A 22660-nucleotide genomic window follows, 5' to 3' on the forward strand; every position below is an offset into this window, starting at 1 on the left:
AAGTAATGAATATACTTTCTCGTGTGATAATTTCCCAATTAACCCGTTCCAAACGGGAACCTCGTGGCCTGCGTATTAAGTCTATGGGCATTTCAGAATTCAGTATGGAACAGGTTAAACTGTAGGCCTTCTGAATGCTGCCAATCAGTTGATATCAATGGTAGAGGAGTGATGCGAAGTGATGTCATCATCGGCCGCTGGGGATGTGGCTGCACTATTCTTAATTGACGAAGGAAAACAGAAGCCAACGTTTTGATGCAGGCAATTACACATACATTGATAAGGTCACCGCGGCATGCTGTGCCGTGTTGTTTACGAGACAGCCTTCGATGGGCAGGCAGTGTGAATTCATGCATTTTTATGCTACACATACATGATGTATTTATAACAGTGTATGTAGTACATCGAAAAAGAGTTTTCAGATATATCACATTTTGTACAAATATACATACTGTACGAGCTGAAATTTGCGTGGTGGTTTTATTTTTGTGAATTTCGCGAATCGCCTTTGAACCGCGAAAATAACAACGCGCGAATAACTAAGTTCAGTTAGACCCTCACAACCGCGAAATTAACAACATGCGAAAATGTCCTCCAAGTAGCAATTCGCGAAAATATCTGTACACAAAAATTTCAGCTCGTACAGTACACAATACAAATGTACATTTCCAATAGCCCTGTATCATGGCTGAACACTCTAATTCTAGACTGTTAAGCAATATCATTCATTTAATTGGTTCAAAAAAGGTAGGAACAGATAGAGCACATTAAATACTCGCAGTTCCTTTATGTACCTTACATTGTACGATGTTTAATGATTGTTTGTTTGTTTGTTTGTTTGTTCATTTCCATCTGAGAAGATGGCTGGATAGCCCATATTCAGCTACATTTAGCTGGTCTTCCATGGGGTCCAGTTGGATGTGAGCTGTAACATCAGGGAGGTGTCTTCCACCTCCCTGGTAACATGCACACAACTGAACACCATACAGCTACAATAGACGCATACTCACACACATACACACACGTACCGTACAGTGCGTACATTGATCTGTACTGGATTATTCGTCAGTGTCAATCTAGATCAGACACCAGATACAAGTACAGTTGAACCTCTATTGTCCGGCCTCCCTTTATCCGGATCTCTCAATTATCCGGACACACGATACGGGAAGAAAGGGGGATTCCCAACTCCTTGAGAACTCCTACCCAAACACACATGAATTACATATTACTTCAAATATGATTAACATACACTGCATCAAATTTCCTTCCAAATTGCTTACCTTCAGACATTTCAACATCCCGAAACATCCCCAAATGTAACAATGAAAAGGTTGCAGTATACACATTACTACATGTGGTACTACAATGGGCTACATCAGTACATGTGTATGTATATGTACATGTATAAAGCATTGAGTCTCCCGTATCCGGCCAAATCCCTTATCCGGATGAGCCCCGGTCCCGACTTGTCCGGATATGAGAGGTTCAACTGTATTGTGCTTTCAACAAAAGACAAAGACAACTACTGTATGTGTATGGGAGCAGTGAGACTGTGCACAAATTGTTAGGGGGGGGGGTGAGATAAGCCACAAATTAGTTTTAGGCTACCAAACCATAAAAAGGGTTAGTTGAGTTTAATACCAAGCAAAGAGACTAAATAACAAAGACAACAACAAAATGAAATTGAGCTTTAATAGGTATACAGCTTGCGGACAACAATAACCACTAATGAGCAATATTGAGTATTGATGCATAATGCATGTACTGTCGGCATTATATTCAAAACAAAAGACTACTTTGTTGGTGTACAGGAATGCTTAGTGTGGTATTGAAAAAAAAATGCAAATTTGGAGCTCACAGCCTCAATCAATCAATCAATCAGTGTTAGGGCTATGCTAGTCTGGGATCCAGACAGCAGTCTTTCTTCCTCTATGAATTAGACCACATGGGAATACAAAGACAGCCAGATTCAAATGACTATGGATTGAGTGCTATTGTACAATACAGTGCTACATGTCCCATAAACATCGGTACATGTAGGATTGTTTAATGAGGGAAAGAGGAATAGTGACAAAAGTCTGGAACCAAGACCAAAAATGTATAGTACGCTATACAACAGAAGGTGTACATTTAAATTAGGCCTGCCGTACATGTTTGTACTTATGTACAATCGTAAACATGTACATATATATTACTGTAGAAGTGTACAAGTGTAGTTCAGCTGTGATGTCTGTCAATGTTCAGTGTTTGCACCATCTGTTAAATTCCAGCATTAGGCTTTGGGAGAAGGCAACTTTCAGAATGATTCATCACTACGGTGAAAATAAAATTTACAGTAACCCGCAATCAATCAAAGCCACAAGATTACTGTATAACTATCATATGACTGACCTTGCCATCACTGTGACAAGCAATACAGTGTAGGTCGCTACATTGAGGAAATAGCCAAGGTAAAGGTCAACACTACCATGTTCTCTTCCAGTTGTCCTTGCCTCTCAGTGCAGCAAAGTAGCTACACAGTATGTCCCCGAAAAAAAAAAATAAAAAATTACAGTCGGATTTCCGCATTGATTACTTTTAATATGATTACACTGTCTGAATGCTATTTCAGGGTCTAGATATACACCTTTATACCTACATTGTATATTTTGCAGAAAACCCCATTAAATTCTGTTGAAGTGGTCACAGAGAATCAGCATTGTAAAGCATGTCATGGGTCTGTTTCTTCCCAAATTTAGCACTTGGATGCTCTTGGAACTACATTGAAGGTAGTGTTTACTATTGGTAGTGCCAGTGATTTAAAGAAATGTTCGAGTTATCACACTTGATGCACACATTACGTACCTGTACATAATATGTGTAGGTCAGTTGTATCACAAAACATCCTACCATATAAAAAAAAAAAAAAAAAAAAAAACTAGAAATGTCGCTATGGCGACTGATGCCTCCGCCATAATGCATGATTCTCCCAATACAGTAGGTGTATAGTACAATGTCTTCACAATGTGTGATGACAGTTTCACATAACTGGCAAAATATTGAAATGACAGGTTTGTCAGAAATATCTTGAATGTTCACTTTCCTTGAACTAGGTTTGCTATAATTGTCTATGAAACAGTTCAGGTACATGTATTTGGGGAATTGAGGATTTTTACTTAACTCCTGACCAACCCTTTTATAAGTTTATGCATTGAGTAATTTTAAAGGTATGAAGAAAGAATGTAATAACAGTGCCAAATAGATTTTTTTGTTTGCATTAAAGCCTTGCTTTGACCCTTAACCTTTGACCTTTGACCCTCTGGCAGGAAATTTCCAAGAGAATCTCCATTAGGTTATACATGTACATAAATTTTAAAAATAATAATGCAAGCATTGCATACACATACTAGTTTATGAGGAAAATAGTAAAATACTGAGGAGTTGACCTTGACCTTTGACCCCCTGACTATTGACTCATGACCCCTATATTCCCTAGATAATCCCTGCCAGTCAGTACATGCGTACACGTGTATGTACCAAGTTCCACGAAGATATATTGAACCATCTGCGAGAAAAGTAAAATTGTAACATTTTCACCTAACCTTTAACCTTTTGACCTTTGACCTTGACATGAAACTCTCTCTGGAGAATCTTTATGCAGTAGTACATGTCTACACTAAGTTTCAAGAAAATACCTTTGGGCATGGCATGGATATGGGGGAAATAGCAACATTTTTAGCATTTGACCTTGACCTTTTGACCTTTGACCTCTTGCCAATGTCACTAAAATCTACTCAACTAATTGCCCCATCATAAATCATCCTTGGACCAAGTTTGGGGAAAGCTGCTCCATCCAGTTTTGAGTTATCACATAAACAGATAAATTTTAGGATTTGACTTTGATCTTTGACCTTTGACCTCTGTCCGATTTCACTCAAAAATCAATCAAGTAATTGTCCCACCATACATTATCCTCGGACAAAGTTTGGTTAAATTTGAGTGATCCAGTCTGGAGTTATCGCGTATACAGATACAATTTCATGATTTGACCTTGACCTTTGACCTTTGGTCGATTTCACCCAAAATCTAATCAAGTAATTGCCCCATTATACTTTATACTTGGAACAAGTTTGGTAAAATTCCAGTCAATATTACTCAAGTTATCGCGTAAACGAATGCAGACGGACGTACGGACGGACGGACGGACGGACAACCCGAAAACATAATGCCTCCGGCACCACTTCGTGGCGGAGGCATAAAAATCGTGATAAAGTCTAAAATTTACGGAGATATAAATACTATTTTTCTCAATAAACCATACAAATTGTAACTGTAGACGGTTTATTCTGGAAACAATTTTATTGTAACTATTGTTCATATTTTTCATAACAATATAATATTGATTCCATACTGATTAACATTTCTACACTGTTTCTATCCCTAACTCACATTTTAGAACTACTGTATTTTCAAGCACTAAAGCTGGGTTTTTGTTTTATCTACCTGGGGTACTTGAATGATAAATAATGCCTCTAATGTGTGAGCACAATGGACAGAACTTGGAGGGAAGGGACTCCTGACATGCTCTATTAAAGGACAAGTTCACCTTCATTAACATAATTCAGAGAATGTAGCAATATTAGTAAATCACATCATTGAAAGTTTGATGAAAATCGGACAATCTGTTCAAAAGTTATGAATTTTTGAAGTTTTTGTGCAGTCAACGCTGGATGAGAAGACTACTGCAGTGTATGATGTCACATGCGTACAACAATATAAGGAAAATAAAAAGAGAATTTCACAAAATTTCATCTTTTGAAAAAAGTACACATTCCCTTGACTCGTTACTGACATATGTTATGGGTAATATTATTCCCATTGCCTTTAGAAAGAGGCAAGTCAAATGCTCTTTTATTATGCGAAAAAAGTGAAAATATGTTGAATTTTCTTTACATTTTCTTTATACTGTTGTACTCATATGACATCACAAGCCTTAGCAGTCTCCTCATCCAGCTGTTCCAACACAAAAATTTTAAAAATTCATAACTTTTGCATCAATTGTCCAATTTTCCTCAAACTTTCACTGATGTGTTCTACTAATATTGCTGCATTCTCTCAATCCTTATGTTAATGAAGGTGAACCCATTTCTCTTTGACCACTGAAGTACATGTATTAAAACCAAATGGGGTTTTCTATAAGATGTGGGTAATAAGTTATAGTTTCATACCCTGAAATTGTATTTGGATTGATTCCCCATTTTCTAAAAGTTATCATTGCAGAGGGTCCTGTTGTAATTTTTTTGGGGGGGAAATATGGTACATCGTACCTAAAGAGATGCAGTACTATGTACAAGTATGGGGAATTACAAATGTAGTTGTATTTTACCTTGCAGAACTTGGATTATTGTAGGTAACCCTGGCAAATGACAAGGGTATGTAATACTAATACATAAAAGCAAGATATTTTCATGAAATTTTTGTGAATGGGAGCCAATGGCCTTTTTTTTTTTGTGAGGCATACCGGTATGATCTACAACACCCACGTGTACACTTGTGCCTGTAAGTAGACCGGGTATATATTTCTTTCGGAATATGGTTACTGTAACTTGTCATGGCACTGATATCAAACGTAAACTGGGGCATACCATGGTGGAATCCACCCTTTGCGTCAAAACAATCTACACATGATGACATCACTGCTTTGACAAAAGAGGGCGGGGCATCCCTCCTAAAACTGCCTGGGCGGCACCCTGAACTTTGGTACCGACTGCCCTCTATACTTGGGTATCATCCCTTTAGCAATTAGTCTAACTTGTCGTATTCAATGTATCATGTGTATGTTTTACAGGGCGCTGTTGTAGTCTGGGTTCCCAGACCCATGACTGTCCAGCAAATTTGTAGATATGGAACAGCAAATCAACAGAGACGCATTGCTAACAGTGTACAATACATGAACATGTATGATACATGTACAACTGATATTCAACTTTAGCTGGGCTATAAAAAAGAGCAACACTACTGTTGGATGCAGCTACTACTGTGCATCAAGATCGAGCAGTAATTGTACATGTCCACTTCTAAACAGCAAAAGAAATTTGATTCAAGTGAGAAAGAAATGTCTGGAAACCAATGTGCAATGACAGAGGCCTAAATTAAATGGTACATGGTTGCCCTGGAATGCTGCCTATACTGTGTAAATGTAGCATACACTTTTAACATTCGGTAGCATGCATGAGTAACAGTGCATGTCACTGTTGTTATTTGTCATGATACCACGCTCTGGTATTATCCTATCATACAAGCTCTCCAAACAAAGTGTTTATTTGTGTTTGAACAGCTTGAAACTCTTCCATCGCTATGGCTACAGGGTAATCCTGGAGAGAAACAATGGCCTAGGGGTGTATCAGTATCATCTGACATTAATGTGCTTTACATTGACTGTGCATACAGACAGAGTATGAGATGTGGGTGTAGTGTGACCTGCCCAGCTATGTACACTTTGTACAATGAACATACACTGTACTGTACAGATCATTTGAATTGTTGAGCATCTATTTCTTTGTTGCTGTTGGTCTTGTTATTAAGCAGGTCCCTACTTGCAAAAGGATGGTGCAATGTACACATACAGTACATGTACTACATTTTGTATGTTTGTCTACAATTATAGGGTAATTGGGTACAACGGTACTATGCTCTCCCTTCCATGGCTGTACTCAATAACAAAACCAAGTGGACACTTGATTGCTGCCAGCTGGTCTTTCAGAAACAGGTGTATTACTGATTAATAATCATTATCAAATGTTATTTAATTATTTTACTTCTACTGACAACTTTATTCATATAAAAACAGTGTTTCAGGGTGCTTGAACATGCAGTATATAATTTTCCCCAAATATTGTATTTGTGCTTTTTTCTGTATAAACTTTTTCACTCTACCTACAATTGTAAATCAATTAGTAAACCGTGGTAAAGAGTATGCAACATGGCTGGCATGTTGTTTGTCACAGTGCCAACCCACAAGGTCCTGCACTTCCTGAAGTGGTCTTGAATTCCATATGAAACATGTATAATTAATAAGAACATTTGTGTACAACATACAATGTCCCTTGCCTACGCACTCGCACATTGCAACACCATCAACACTTTCCTTGTTTAATAGTACAGTGACCATCCTGCTTCCACCCATATCTCTCTCTTTCTCCAATTTTTTTTTTTTTTTTTTTTTTGGCTCTTCGCTACAATGTATTGTACAATGTACACATGTACATGCCTTCTATGAACAGTAGTATAAACTTAGAATGTTCAGGAAAGAAGGAACTTGATACAATCTTAAAGGCATAATTTTTGCGGATGAAACAAAAATCCAGCTCTAGTGCTTAGAAATAGTTCTAAAATGTGAGATAGAGATGAAAACAACCAGTGTAAAAATGTTCATCAGTATAATCAATGTTAAGTACATTACTGCTAAATGTATGAAATGTGAACAATAGTATACAAATGATGCACAGGATAGAGTGCGTTAGTGGAGATGTAGCGCACTCGAGGGTATTTACAACTGTGAAACATGCACGAGGCGAAGCCGAGTGCATGTTGCACTACATTGTAAATACCCGAGAGTGAGCTGCATCTCCACTAACGCCATGAAATAATCCTGTGCATCATTTGTTTTATAAAATGGGTCGAAAACTAACAGCATTTTTCACGTACCTTTGTGGGTCAATACCAGTCAGCTACATGTAGCACTCGCTCAAGAGTCAAGATGTCCGAAGATGTTCGTCCCAAACATTTACGCACGTCGCACTCGGAAATCCCGTACATAAGTACTGTACGTATAAGGGTATACGTACCCCACACATTGTTATGCACACAAGAAAGGCTGGCCGGCAGCCCGAACTAGAAGTTGTTTACAGGATTGACAGCGCGTATAGTAGCGCACGACGCACTTGTAACAACTGATTGAGTGCGCACTGCTAGTGTAAACACTGTGACGTCAGGCCGTGCATGTTAGTGAGAAATTAATACACGCACACATGACTCATTTCAGCGCTTCCAATTGGCTACATTCTTGAACCCATTTTATAATTGTAATTATTGAATTATTTCTGGACTTAACTTGGTCATATCCTTAAATGTTGGGCTTTATTGCAAAATCTGTAGGATGTTTTGTGATACAACTAACCTACACAATATTGATATGCATCAAATGTGATAACTCAAACTTTTTTTTTAAATCACTGCTCCCAAATGTATTAAGAAGCATTCTCGTGCCATTATCCTCTGATGCAGCTATACAGACGAGTACAATACATGGTATAGGCCTAATGCAGTGTCGGTAGACCTTTACCAATGCTGCAGTGTTGGAACCTGAGACTCAAGCTCAAGCGTGGATCTCCTCAACAGAAGATTCTCCTGCCTGGACCCCATCACAAACTGGAAACTCTGCAATCCCACGAATCACAATGTCCTTTGTGGCTGGGGTTATGATGCTCTCTTGTGCTAAATTGTATCTTACCTTTTATGTTTTGTAAAAGCAACTACAGTTTGGTGGGAGAAAGCAAAATCCTATTGCCGGATGAAATGCACTGTGCATTGTACATACTATGTAAGCTGGAGACACACAAAGCTCTACATTGTATGTAGAGCTGGAAAATTCAAACTCAAATGGAAGAGCGTAAGATTTTGCAAAAATAGCCTCTAAGCGGGAGATCATCTAACGCCGAAAAGGGGAGAGTTGGGGTCCCTGTGGTACCCTGAATCTTAAAACGTCCCTCGGCTCTCATCTTCAAACATCTCCCTATTCTTTATGGTAAGCCCATAACATGCCACTTTGTGTTTCTAGACAGCTTTGTGAAAATACTGTACTCTTGGAACATGTCTGAATAAGAGCGTTTTATCCGACCGTATGAAATCAGCAAGTCTTGCAGTACTTTTTAAAGACACATGGGATTATTATATGACTTTCTACTCAAGAGCATTTAACAGAAATACTCCCCATGCAATCCTCAGTTTGCACAGAATAAACACTGTACATTCATTTCCATTAAAATCTTAATTCTTCCTTGGTAAGAAAAAGAGAGAACTGATACAAGACAACATTCTACAAATAGTAGAGCATGTGCAAGGCTAAACATTAACTTTTTTCTCTGTGTTGGGGCCACTGATATCTTAGAATAAAATGTCAAATTTGGGTGGCTGGAAAAAAAAATGAATTTATTGGCCCTACACGTGTACATGTACGTACAGCTTGTACAGTAAAAGGAAACGTCATGCAATTCATTTTGAATCCTAGTTGTCGGATAAGATCATGAACAGATAAACTTTTTGGTCGCCAGACATCAATTTTGGTGGTCCCGCGCCACTGCCCCATCACTAATGTTGAGCCCTGGTTTGAGTAGTCTGTTTGGTAAACAGTAGTGGTATTGTACATTTCCTCCCTAACATTAAATATTACTCAAAGTTCTCTCTCCCGCTCCCTCTCTATTTGTACAAGGTGCAATAATCTGCAAAGTGTATCTACACAGCAACTGATCTTTCTCTCCTTCCCTTTCTCTCCCCCTCTCTTTCTCATTCTCCCTCTATCTCTTTCTTTTTAATACCCCACCTTCTACACCAGGCCTGCGAATGTCATATGTGCAAGGACACGCATAGTAAAAACTGGTAAATGTCAAACTCTTGGGCAGAAAACGTGGAGCCGCGCTGACATGAAAATTTAGGATCGCATATCATAGCTGTGTGCACCAAGCCCTCGACCGCACGTCACTCAGTCCAGCTAGTCTGTATTGCACAGACCTCTCTTTGAATGTGCTGATCAATGCAAAATGTGTGATGAGTCACCCATTAATCAAACAAAACATGCCATGGTGAACTGCCTTTTTTAATCACAATGAAATCCACAAAAACAGGTCATCCTGTATTTCACTGGATGTTGCCATGACTGATTTCAAATTTGATGAAGCTTTTTAAACTTTATAGTACTTTGATAAAGAGAAAGTTCATTGCAATACTACATTGTATGTTGCTTTTGTATGAAAGCAGAAAAATCAGAGAAGTACAATGTACATTATACATGTAGATCAGCAAAAAATTTGGGAGAAAAATCAGACACAAACAAAGAAGTTATGAACTGATAAAGTTTAGAGTAAGACAGTGAACTGGTAACTCCTTGATGTCATATATAGAGTTGTCACTTTGTTTTGCTAGAGCTGTGAATTTGAACAGTTCATAATTTTTTTCAAGTCTGTGTCATTTTTTCCCCTCTTATTTTCACTGATCTACTTTTTCGGACTTTTTCTGTTCTCATACAGAGCAACACGATATCACGATGGAATTCCCCTTTAATGTTTGTGAAGGCAGATTATTCATCAACACCCTGAAACCACTTTGATGCTGAACGACAATCCAGCTGAGTCGCTAGTCTGATCATTCAGACGTACGATTAAAGCTTATCCCTCTCTTTCTTTTTCATTTTCTTGTCAATGAGTAGAAGGATAAATCCACTGCCGTTCTTTAAGAACTGGTCACAAAACTTGAAGCAAAGTCTGCATCTCATTGGCTTGCTGATGTACAGACCCCATACCTAAATACAGTTTTAATGCCTCAAATGTATGAAACTGAGTGTTTGAAAATGGTCACAATCCTACACACAAGACACAGTACAGCGTACAATGTACACAAACTACATGTATCTGTACAATAATGTAGTACACGATTGTGGGACACACGTTGTATACGGAACACCCTACAATGTATACAAACAATCAAATGGTAACAACCATCACTTCTAGTGATGATTTTTAACCCACTGGGGACGAGTCCATAGTATACTCGGGCAAGTGTCTATGGGAAATGTGTGTTGTAGCAAAATCAGCCCATCCTCAATGGGTTAAAAGGGAGAAAAAGAAGAAAACACAAAACCTACATGTAAATACATGTATCGAAACAAAAAAAAGTTTTAACACCACAATTATATGTACAATGCCTGGTAATAGATTGTTTCAATAATGTATTCAAATTCTATGCATGCTTTGTTCACAAAGCTTGTTGAAGGATTGCCCTCAGCAACTACTGTATATGCCATATATTTAGGTAGTCTAATTTTTCACAAATTGGGACTTCCCGACAATTTCACGAATGGTTAAATTCGCGACTGTGGAATACAATACAGAGAAGTGTATGCGTGCACATCATATTCATGTCGGGATCAGAGTTAATATTTTCCTGTGTTTTTACATTTATTGGCAAATAGTATCCAACTCACAAAATTCCCGAAAATAAGACATTCGCAAAATATATTTGAGGTATTTATATAGTGTTAGCCGAATTCCTGCCAAAGAAGTTGAATTAATTGGAGGGAGCAGGTGATTGGGATGTTTTGTTACTATGGCGATGCTGTAGAAAAAGAAACATCCATGGTCTATTTGTATCATGTGTGCATTGTGGTATGAGATGAGTCACCAAGGAAACCACACTGATAAATAACAAGACAACAGATTCATACAGATGTACCAGGTATTCATAAGCATGGCTAAATCATTTGCCTCGTAATACAGTAGAATGACTACGTATTACTGATGTGCATTAATGAGGGTTCCACTTCCCCTGTCCTTTGAGTGCTATGAGAATTGCGCAGTGTTCCACTGCATTTCCTGGGCAGATTACATTGTGTACTTCCCCTGTAGTTATTCACTCTTAAAGGGACTGTACAGTACTGGCTGAGATGGGGATTCATGTTTTGAACATTCTTAAGAGAGAAAATGAGAAATCTCTCATGAAATATGAAAGGAAATGTAATTTCAAGAAGGATTCAACATTTATTTGATGAAAATTGGTTTTCAAGTGGCTGAGATATATCCAAAAAAGTGACAATAATAAAAGGTGACAGGCCACGCCTTTTATTAGGATCTCTTTGTTTCACCTTGTTTTTTGGATATCTCAGCCATTTCAAAACCGATTTTCATCAAATAAACTTGATACCCCTTTAATAGAATTGCATGCTCTTTGACATCTCATAGAGTGGTTTCTGAATATCTCACAAAACGTTAAAAGCTAAATCCTCACCTCGACCAGAACTGTACACACCCTTTAAAAGAAGTAACACACTACAGTTTTAATCTATACAAGTATCAGGTGCAATACACAAAAGGCTTACTATTTATGCAAGTCATAAATGTCAACACACTATCCCTTTATCAGAAAGTTTGAATTTTCATAAATTTCATATTTAGTGATTATTAACACTCTTTCTAAAAGATGCAAAGACCTTTGCACAATACATTATTATCATTATTATTATTATTTTTATCATCATTATCATTATCAATATTTATTTACTTATTTATTCATCTATTTATTAACCATTATTTGTTAATTTATTTATTTATCTATATCTATCAATTTATCTATCTATAGGTCAATAGCACAATCAGGGTATGCAATTGTGTAACAGGGCAAAAATGAAAAAACTTGGTGAAAATGCTTTTTTTGTTGTTTGTTGTAGCTGAGTGTTCAAATTTTCATTTCATGTAAAGAAAGAGTCAAAATTTTGCATTAAACTGCGCATAAATTAGCATTTAAATTAGGGGTGTCAAATTACATTGAAATGACTAATATATTGGAAAAATTCATTTAAAAAAAAGGAGAATGTTTTTTTCATCTGATATTGCTGTTATATATTCCTGATAAATATCCCTTTCATTCACCACCAGCACATAGCCATGACATATCACAAAATATGAATGAATTTCATATTTTAACTTCTCAAAATGGATGATCAATTTTGTAGCCATTATTTTGAATTCAAATAAAACAACTTTTACATACAGTACGCGCAATAGAAAACGCCCGACGAAAGTGCGTCCAAATTTCGTCCCAACGCTTTTAGCGTTATTGATTTCGCCTGGGACGTTTTCAACGCTTTTTGCGTCCAGACTTCATGGACGGATTTTGGACGAATTCAACGAATTCAACGAAATCCCCGAACGCTTTTCCGAAGCTGTGGACGCTTTCAACGCTTTCAATGCTTTCAACGCTTTCAACGCTTTCAACCCTTTGTACGCGCGATCACACATCAACACACAGCTACAGTGTATACAAAGTTAGCTCTAATCGCGAATCGCTAGCTCTTCTTTCGTCGAAGTTCTCTAGGTTTCCCGTCCATTTCTCTCATTTTCTCTCTTTTGCCTCCGTATCATTGTATCCCTTTCTTTTCAGAGTACAATCATACTTCTGAGAGTGTTTTTTTTTCTCATTTTTATTAAGTGATTACCCTGTTTGCCACAATTTGGGGTGAGTTTTTGTTCGAGTGTTTGTTGAGTTTTTCGATTGAACGATGTGTCGATTATCTTCGTGTGTGCGAGAATATCGTACCCACTCGTTTGTTTCCGTGTAAGTATTTTTACCGTAAAAGTGTCTTCATCGTTCGTCTTCACGCATCCGGTTTTCACCCTAGTTTTCCTCATCGTAGTTTTCCACATCCATTTTTTTTTTCGGTGCAAGATACTCTGTGTATTTTCTGCTACGGTAAAATGCCATCGTCGATATTTTTTGTGTATTCATCGTAGTTTTCCACCTCCATTTCATTTTTGTGTGCAAGATGTGTAGCTAGGTCTGCGATGTCTGAATCGTTTACAGATGTGTTTTGTGAGAGTATAAACCACGATGATTTTGAGGATTTTGAGGGTTTCGCTTTGGATGAGATTGACTGGAATGATAGTGATAATGATAATGATTCTACTATCTAGTGGTGTTGATATAAGAGCTCTTATGATGATGCAATTTATTTCGTGTGACCGACCATCATGACGTTGGCGATGACGAGTACGAAACGATGTATGTACAATGTAGGCCTGTATGATCTAAGACGAGAGTGACACTGACGACATGGCCTGGCCCTGGGGGCTGTTTTAGTGTTGCTCGCTCGATCGTGCACTGGAGTGGTCTAGAGACCTGCATTTTATTTTTTCACTTAATTGTATCCTTTTGCTTGTTCACTCTGGTTTACTGCTACCAAAATTTATGTCTCTGAAGAAACTCAACCAGAAGCTAGACAATATGTTTGCATCAGGTCCAAGTCTGTAAATTGCGATGTTCCTACTCCTATTGAACTCGAAATCCCATTTTCTTTGCTCTTTTTTCCACTGATAAATTATTTAGAACTGTACTGCATTTCTGATGAATTGCTTTTGCGTTATATCAAGAGCCTGCTGAGTAGGTGTTTCATTCTATCCTTTCAATTATCTTTCTATCACTTTCTTCTTTTGACCTTGGATGGAAAAAAAAACCCTATCTTGCCATGTAAAGACAGAACACATGCCATCATGAAATATCATGACATTACGAAAGTAATAAAAGAAATAGGTAAGCGATGAAAATTCTTGTTTGTAAAATCATAAATCAAAGGTGATTTCATATGAACCAGCTCTTTGAAATGTATTTATTTTGCCTATTGATACTTGCTTTGCAAGTATACATTTTCTCTCCCATGGACTTTGTGTCCCCCTTTTTTATGTGCTTTAATGATTATTATTCTAATTTGTTTTGTCAATATCATCATTATTACTGTATTAATATTACCATACTTTGATATGGTTAATTGCATTTGTTGATTGACTCTCACTTTCATTTTGTTGCATCCTCTTGGTACTTGTACAGATCCTTTCTAGGGCTTGCTGTTTGCTCACCCCCCCCCCCTTTGCTGTTGCTATTTCACGCTTTACCTTTCTTTATCTCTCTGTTGTTCCTTATCTTGTTTGATGTTGCCTCCATATTCATCCTTTTCCTTCAATGGTTGCCCCCTGGCCCTCACGGCGACCATTACTAACCTTCCCCTGCCTTTTGTCTGTCCATCCTCCTGCTCTAATCCCCCTCCCTTTACCTGTTGGGCTCCTTGCCCATGACTTCCTACCCTCTCCTTTTGTTTTCCTTGTTCCGTGTCCCTTTGTCCTGACTGTTCTTGTTGTGTGAAGTCGCTTTACATGTGTGTGGTTGCTTTTTCTGCCTATTTGCCATTTTGCTTCTGACGAAGATTCTGCTATAATCGAAAGCTTAGGTCCCTTTTGACTCTATCCTAAAAACATTCATGTACACTCCCAAAACTTGCTGGGCTAGTAATGAAAACTTCCATTATCTAGCAGGGGAGGGGGAATGCTTTCATTTTCTCAAGAGAGCTTTTGTGTGAGAGAATGAAAAACTTGATTGAGTGTTGCCAAGTTGTTTTCAAACTTCTTCATTTTATTTGATCTTAAGCATAATCACTTTCGTAAGTACATGTACAGTATTACGATTTCTTCTCCCTTGACTGTAATCGGAAAGTTTGCCATAACGACGATCGCTAATGTGTTTGGATGTGCCGATATGCGAAACATGTGGTTCAAAGGAATGCACCATGTGCTACTAACTTACTGCCTTAGAGGTTACTGCAAGTTGAATGGATCGAATGCGCCATAGGCTTAGTTACGGTAAACAGTTTACGTTCGATGCGAATAATTATTACTCTTTCAGGATCGAGGAATAATACACACAAAACATGCAAACAAACAAATCCACGAACGAGTGTTGATAACCAAAATTCATATGAAAAGTAATAGGCAGTTTTGGTGAGCGTGAAATTTTACTGTCATGATTTTGCTGTTTAATCGGGTGGTGGCTGCATCTCACATAGGACATCTCAGTGAATTTGTCTAGGCATATGAGACCTTTCATAATCTGTGATTGCATTTTTGAGTGATTAATCAATTCCTTTTTACAGCTCGGGAACATATAAATACATTGTACTTAGATCAAGTACGCAATAATCGACTGTTCGATGTATGCGCCTAAAGAAAGGCGAAAGAATCAGAACATCTTTGCAATGATTCCTTTAACTCAACTCACCAGCGAGTTCTTCGATCGATATACTACACCTCCCTGCTACACCAGTGCGCGCATTCTTTCGTCTGGCACCTGGGGTCTGGCACGCACCTGGTTTTGTGGAAATTTCCACAAAGGGATCCGAGGGTGGGGTTTTTCCAATCCCAAGAGACCGCATTATACACAAGAAGACAATCTCGTCGCTTCTATCATTTTCCGTCACTCGTGTTTTCCCCTTATTCTTTGCTAATAATGAACGTTTCGATTGAACTTAACGATGGTTGTTCACACGTGGTTCCTTTTGTTGTGAGGTGTAGGTACAGTATTTTCTTTTTTTATCATTCTTGGGAGGGGAAAGAAGAGTAAAAGAGGGAAAACTTATTTAAATAAACGAAGGGCACGTATAAACGCTCAGCATCCACAGCAAGCCGTCTTTTACATCAGCATCGTTGATTATCATCACCTGCACTATCATCAGGCATCACTCAGATAATGTCCTTTTTTTATAAACATTTAGAAACACGATCACCATCACTCGAGATAAACACGTAGCAGTGGCAGATCCAGAGGGGGCGCATGAGGCGCACGCCCCATTTATTTATCGTGGAAAAAAAAAAAAAATAGAAGTGAAACCCGGAAGTGGCACCAGAAATATTAGTTGCGCCCCTCCCCCCTCCTGTACAGAATTCCTGGATCCGCCCCTGCCTGTACGAAAATAAATGTCAACAGACAAAGTATCAACAACCTCCCCGACAATTACATAAACATTACCACAGAGCACACCGAAGCGGCTGGCATCAAACACCCTTCGAAATACTGCAGCAAAGCGGGAAATCGCCGTTACGAAAATGCATGTACACAGTGCGAGGCAATTGAAAGAATTACATTTAGATTAAGAATATGAAGGGAACAAATAAAGTGATATGAAACGAAAGAAATCGTACACCAAACGAGAGGTATAACGACCTCCAATAGGCCCTTAGCCGCAGCATATCAATAAACATGACGTATAAATAAGCACACGGAATATGCGTGTTTCGGATTCCTCCCTTCTATTTCTTTCCTGAACTATTCCCAATGCCCGAATAAAATAATGACTAGTTTGTTACTCTGATTTCTTCGTCTGAGGAAAGGAAGTTCGTTCATCCGAAAACAAAAGGATTGACACTCCGAAGGTTTGCTAATCGGGCAATGCCCCCCCCCCCCAAAAAAAAAAAAAAAAAAAAAAACAGCCAACGAAATGCTCGTTAATCAAAATATTGGTTAATGTTAAAGACGATAATAATAGTAATAATAATAATAATAATAATAATAATAATAATAATAATAATAATATAACAATAGACAGAAATAAAACAATATATGGCCCTATAGCAATTACCCGCAGCATGATTACATTTTCGAATCAACAAACATGGATAGGCACAAGGAATATGCGTGTTTCGGATTCGAAATAACGCCGTAACCATCGGAATAGCGCACCCGTTTTCTTTTTCGGAATAATGAACACCACGGAAATCAATAAAATGATTTCAAACTAAGAATCCATCGTAATTCTTGCCTTAAAGATTTTCCTGAACTACGTGTATTCTCAATGCCCGAATAAAATAATGACTAGTTTGTTACTCTGAAAGTGGTTTTGTGAGTTAAGGAAGTTCGTTTATCCGAAAACGAAAGGATTGACACTCCGAAGGTTTGCTAATCGAACAATGGGGAAAAAAATAATAATAGTAATACATTTTATTTTCACACTAGGTACGAACATCTATGGTGTAGGGAATTTGCGTGTTACGGAACATTTTATCACTTTCGCATCAGCGAACTTTACGTGCAGTGGGTACTACAAAAATGCCTCCCCCCTAAAAAAAAAAAAAAAAAAAAAAAAATGTATATATAATTACACCAACACTTGAGCATAACAACAAACAAGCAAGCAAACAAACAAATAAACAACTTAAGATTTAATCTCATAGCTGCTTTGAATATTTCATGTTCCGTCTGTATACTTCTTTTCAGAATTATCTCTCGCTTCCCGCTTCACAACTAGGAAATAAACGACGTCAAACTATAATAAGAATTAAACTTATTGTCTTGCTCTGAATATAAAATTCATTATTCCAAAAGTTCGTTTATCCGTGAATACAACAGGCTCGATACTACAGTACTCCGAAGGTTTGCTAATCCGACAATAACGCACCCATCCAATCACAAACATTCGTGCATTTTCGGATTATGAATCATAATTTGACTATCACATTTACGAACATCTATTTTTCGTGTAGGGAAGTCGCGTGTATCTGAATGTTTCATTTTCGTACTAACGAACCTTATGGGTGCATGGGTACAACGAACATGACCCTCAACCCCCCACCCCCCCCCCCCCAAAAAAAAAAAGAAAGAAAGAAAGAAAGAGCCAAGTCAAACTAAGAATCAGTCTGAATTAGTCGCTTTGAAAATTCCACGTACCGTCTGAATTATCTCTCTGTCCAATAAAGAAATAAACGATATCAAACTAAGAATTAAACGTATTGTCTTGTTTTGAATATATATATATATATATATATATATTTTTTTTTTTTTTTGCTTTTCTGGGGCCCGTTGCATAAAACTTACCATTGAATTTCAATGGTAACTACCGTCAAAATTAGGCATCACAGCCAATCAGCATCAAGGATTATAAAATTTACCGCTGATTTGAAGACTTACCGCTAGAAAGGAGCGGTAAGTCCAGCGGTAAGGGTTTTATGCAACAGGGCCCTGATTCAATAAAAAAAAAACGGGCAATGTAACGCGCAATTGCTGAAGTATTAATGACCAAATAACGGCGAACAAATCCTTCTAATTTCTTTTTTCCTCTTTTTGGGGGTTAATTTTCTTTCTATACTCAAATGGATTTTACGTACACGCAATTTTAGTGAAACCATTTTCTTTTTGGTCGGCATTCTACGATAAGGTTCCTGTGGGTTCCTGTGGGTTCACCCTCGCCAAAATTGCGTGATTTCTCTTAAATACTATGAACCCGAATGATCTCTGATTGGTAATTTAGTCTATTTCATGATCAACAGTTGCTTATTTTCTGCTTGTAAAAAACAAAACAAAACACGTGAACTACTACATCGTATAACATCTCTGTTTCGTTCAGCCGAGCGAGCCATGCCATAGCAATGGCGACGCACGGCGCACTCGCCTTTCCCATGCGTGCACATTCCCTGGTTACATGCAGCCCGCAGATATACCACCATGTGATGTATCAGGTGACTTTCACTAAATGCAGTGAATAATCTGCTAACGGTGCCGTACTTACAGCTAGGGTAAGGGAAACTAAAACTTTTACAAATTGCTTCAATGAAAACGGCATCGATATATGTATACATGTTACCATTTTTAATATGATTATGTGTATCAGGTGAATTCCACGCCCGTCTACTGTTCTCATTCCCGACCGCTGTGCTACTTGTTGAGTCTAATCTTGCAGTGATTCACGTGTGTACTGTATTCCATGTGGGTGGGCCTTGGATCACGGACGCTTCTAACGAAATTTGGACGAAACTGCCGAGCTCCGAACACGCATTTTCCGAACGAGCAACGCATTTGCCGAACGGAATTGAGCGGGCGGTCGTGCGTGAAATGCGTCCACAAAGCGTCCACAAAGCGTCAGAATCGTTGCTAATGGATCGATAACGAAATTTCGTCCAAATTTCGTCCAGATTTCGTTGCTACTCGATCGATAACGAACTTTCGTTGGAAAACGAAATTGACGGAGGCGTTTCTTATTGCGCGTACTGTATTTTATCATATTTCACTTTTGCGAAAGAGTGGAGAGGCGAAACTTTCAGGAATAGGTAACAGACATATAGTGGCCATTATTACAAATTTTTATGAAATTAGGGCTTGTACTTTGGAAGATATTATATTTTTCATCAAAAAATTATCTTTACAGTTTGACCTTGAATGTGCGCACAGTGTTTGGATCAATTCTCATATTTACTTGTAAACACAGATACGTGTAGAAGAATGAATGTAAGAGTTATGATGACTTGAGTTGATATCCAAGCTGTGACACTCAAACAATGACATATCAAGCCAAAATACTATGTTTTTGCTTATAATATCTTTAGAAATTGAACAAGCATTGAAATATGAACACTGAACACTTATCATATGACCTTCATGCAGTATAACATTGGCGTGTATCGCACTTTTTTATGCTCAGCAATGTGTAAAAACATAAAAAAATAAGTTCCTATTGCTAAAATCTGCTAAAATTTTCACACAATAGATTTCTACATATGTACAATTCATGGTTAAAAAAACAAGGATATTCAATAAGGGGAAAAGATTCTTTAAAGTAGTCAAATTAGGATATACCTCACTGAAAATACTGAAAAACAGCTGCACTTATTTTACTCAGCATTTGAAAATGGCTCAAAACTCAAAACTGGCTGAACATTTATTGGCAAACAGTGCACCATATTGTTGTGTGTCTTCAGTACTTTCAGGAAAAGCAGAAAAATATGCTATTTCTCCATGTATAGCTGTACAGCATGGGTTAAAAGGTCACAATGTCACAAAAATAAGCCAGCATTACACTCCTACCAGGATGGGACTTCAGACCTTATAACTTTCTCCAGCTGAAAGAACCACTGTTTTTTATTGCATGCAAGCAATGCCAGGAAAAAATCCATTCATTTGATACCAAACACATAGGGGTAGACTTAAAATATGGACCTCAAATCTTGATTTTACGTAAGTTGTAAAACGCTTTTTTTGACGCATTACGTGGGTTTTGGGGGACTTTTTGGTAACTAATCTTTAATAATTAACAGTAAATGAGAAGAAATTAGCTATTGTCTTACCACATGTGATTACTGATGTCTTAGCATGCTGCATGTGAATTTTTAAGTCAGTTGGTGCATTCTTTTAGAAGTTACAATTTTTTAAAGTGAGAAAGTCATGATTGCATACCCTGATTGTGCTTATCACCTATATCTATTTATCATAACTTTGCTACAAACAGCCATTGCCCAGTCTGAAGTCATGATTTGTAGTTCATTTACAAAATAAAAGAATAAAATAAAAGAAACCAATAATTTCAAGCATATTCCACAATATGCCAAATACACTAGTACTAACTGTTTTCACTGTACATAATTTTCATTCCTAAAGTTTCAAAATGTGTTGTAATTGCACATTTTGAATGTTGAACATGAATGCTCTGTATGTACAATTGTACACTAAATACACTTGATCAGTGAAATCTGATCACACAGTGCACTCTATGGCATTTTTCTTTAATTGTAAACTACACTGTACATGTACAAGTATCGTGTACATGTACAACACATCTTTACTAGGGTTTTCCTATTTTTATTTTTTAGCCAATAAAAAAGCAAGCAATCCCACCATTCAAAGTAAATCGCTTTGACAAGACAATAATTATGCTAACTCTCTTGAATCATCCAATACACCAGACAGTTTCCAGAATGCAGACTTTGATGATATTGTTCAGATTTCATGCTAAAATCTAAAGGAAAAGCGAAACAACCGCCCTACATTGTACACGACTACTGTAGGCCCTGTCAGATTGCTTCATCTGAGAAGGCAGGCATGGAACCGTATGAACTGGGCATATTACTGATGATATATCGAAGGTGCAATTTGTGTTGAACTTGAGAGGGCCACTCATGTATTTTACCTGAATTCTGCTGCCCCGTGCCTCGTGAATGCACAGGCCCGCAGGCCACAGTTGAATAACGACACACACATATGATTCATTCCTATACACACGTGGTATTGTGTGTCTAGGATACATACATGTATGCACGGCATACATGTACATTGCACACGCAAAGGTCTACTGTGTGGAGTCACTATATTGGCTGCACCATACAGGGAATATTTCCTTTAAAGGCATAATTTACCATTTGCAGATGAAAGCATTAGTGCTTTAAAATAGTTCTAAAATGTGAGTTAGGGATAGAAACAACCACTGTCAAAATTTGAATCCGTATAATCAATGTTAAGTGTTGTTAAATACACAAAATGTCAACAATAGTTATAATAAAAATGTTTCCAGACTAAACCGTATACAGTTACGGTTTACTGAGAAAAACCCTGATATCTCCTTATATTTTAGGTTTTATTGCAAATATTTCATATGGTAGGATGTTTTATGATACAACAGACCTGCATATATGCATGAAATGTGATATCTTGAACATTTTTGAAATCACTGCTCCCAAAGGTAAACTGGACCTTTAAAGGCTTATAAACACATACACTACAGTGTACAATGTACAAATGTAACTTCCATTAATTTAACTGCACATATTTCCTTTGAGACAAAGCATACTATTTCCTTTCCAACTGTCCTCCAATGTGTCACTGTTTCCTACATTTACGTCTTAATTTTACCTATTTTCTTTTTTTCCCATTTCTGTTTGCAATATTATGGGTACATACTTTATAACTTCCCTTCCCACAGCCTTGTGTGTTACATCCCCAATTACACTGCTTTCTATTTGAATACTCTCACAATGTACTACATGTATGAATACAATGCAGCCTATAAATTTGTGATGTATTTGTTTAAAGTGTACAATGTACAATTGTACACATACTGTAGGCTAGAAAAAGAGAGGTTGCCTGACTGTGAATACAATTTGTAGTTTTCTTCATCAACACACACTCCACAATGCAAGCATTTTTATTTCATTGGACACCCATGACAAACACCATACATAGATACATTAAACTTGCTTTAGTTTCTACACTAGCTACATAATGTAGCTACATTGTATTAAATGTACACGTGTACACTTTATACATACAG

The 22660-nt window shown here is 37.5% G+C and overlaps 1 protein-coding gene across 2 annotated transcripts in view; it reads right to left on the reverse strand.

Moving 5' to 3' along the window:
• The window catches only part of LOC140226938 (syntaxin-like), a 100417-nt gene that overhangs the window by 61681 nt on the left and 16076 nt on the right, over positions 1–22660 (reverse strand). The gene's annotated exons all lie outside the window — the stretch shown is intronic.

The sequence above is a fragment of the Diadema setosum genome, chromosome 4, assembly GCF_964275005.1.
Source record: "Diadema setosum chromosome 4, eeDiaSeto1, whole genome shotgun sequence".
Lineage (NCBI taxonomy): Eukaryota > Metazoa > Echinodermata > Echinoidea > Diadematoida > Diadematidae > Diadema > Diadema setosum.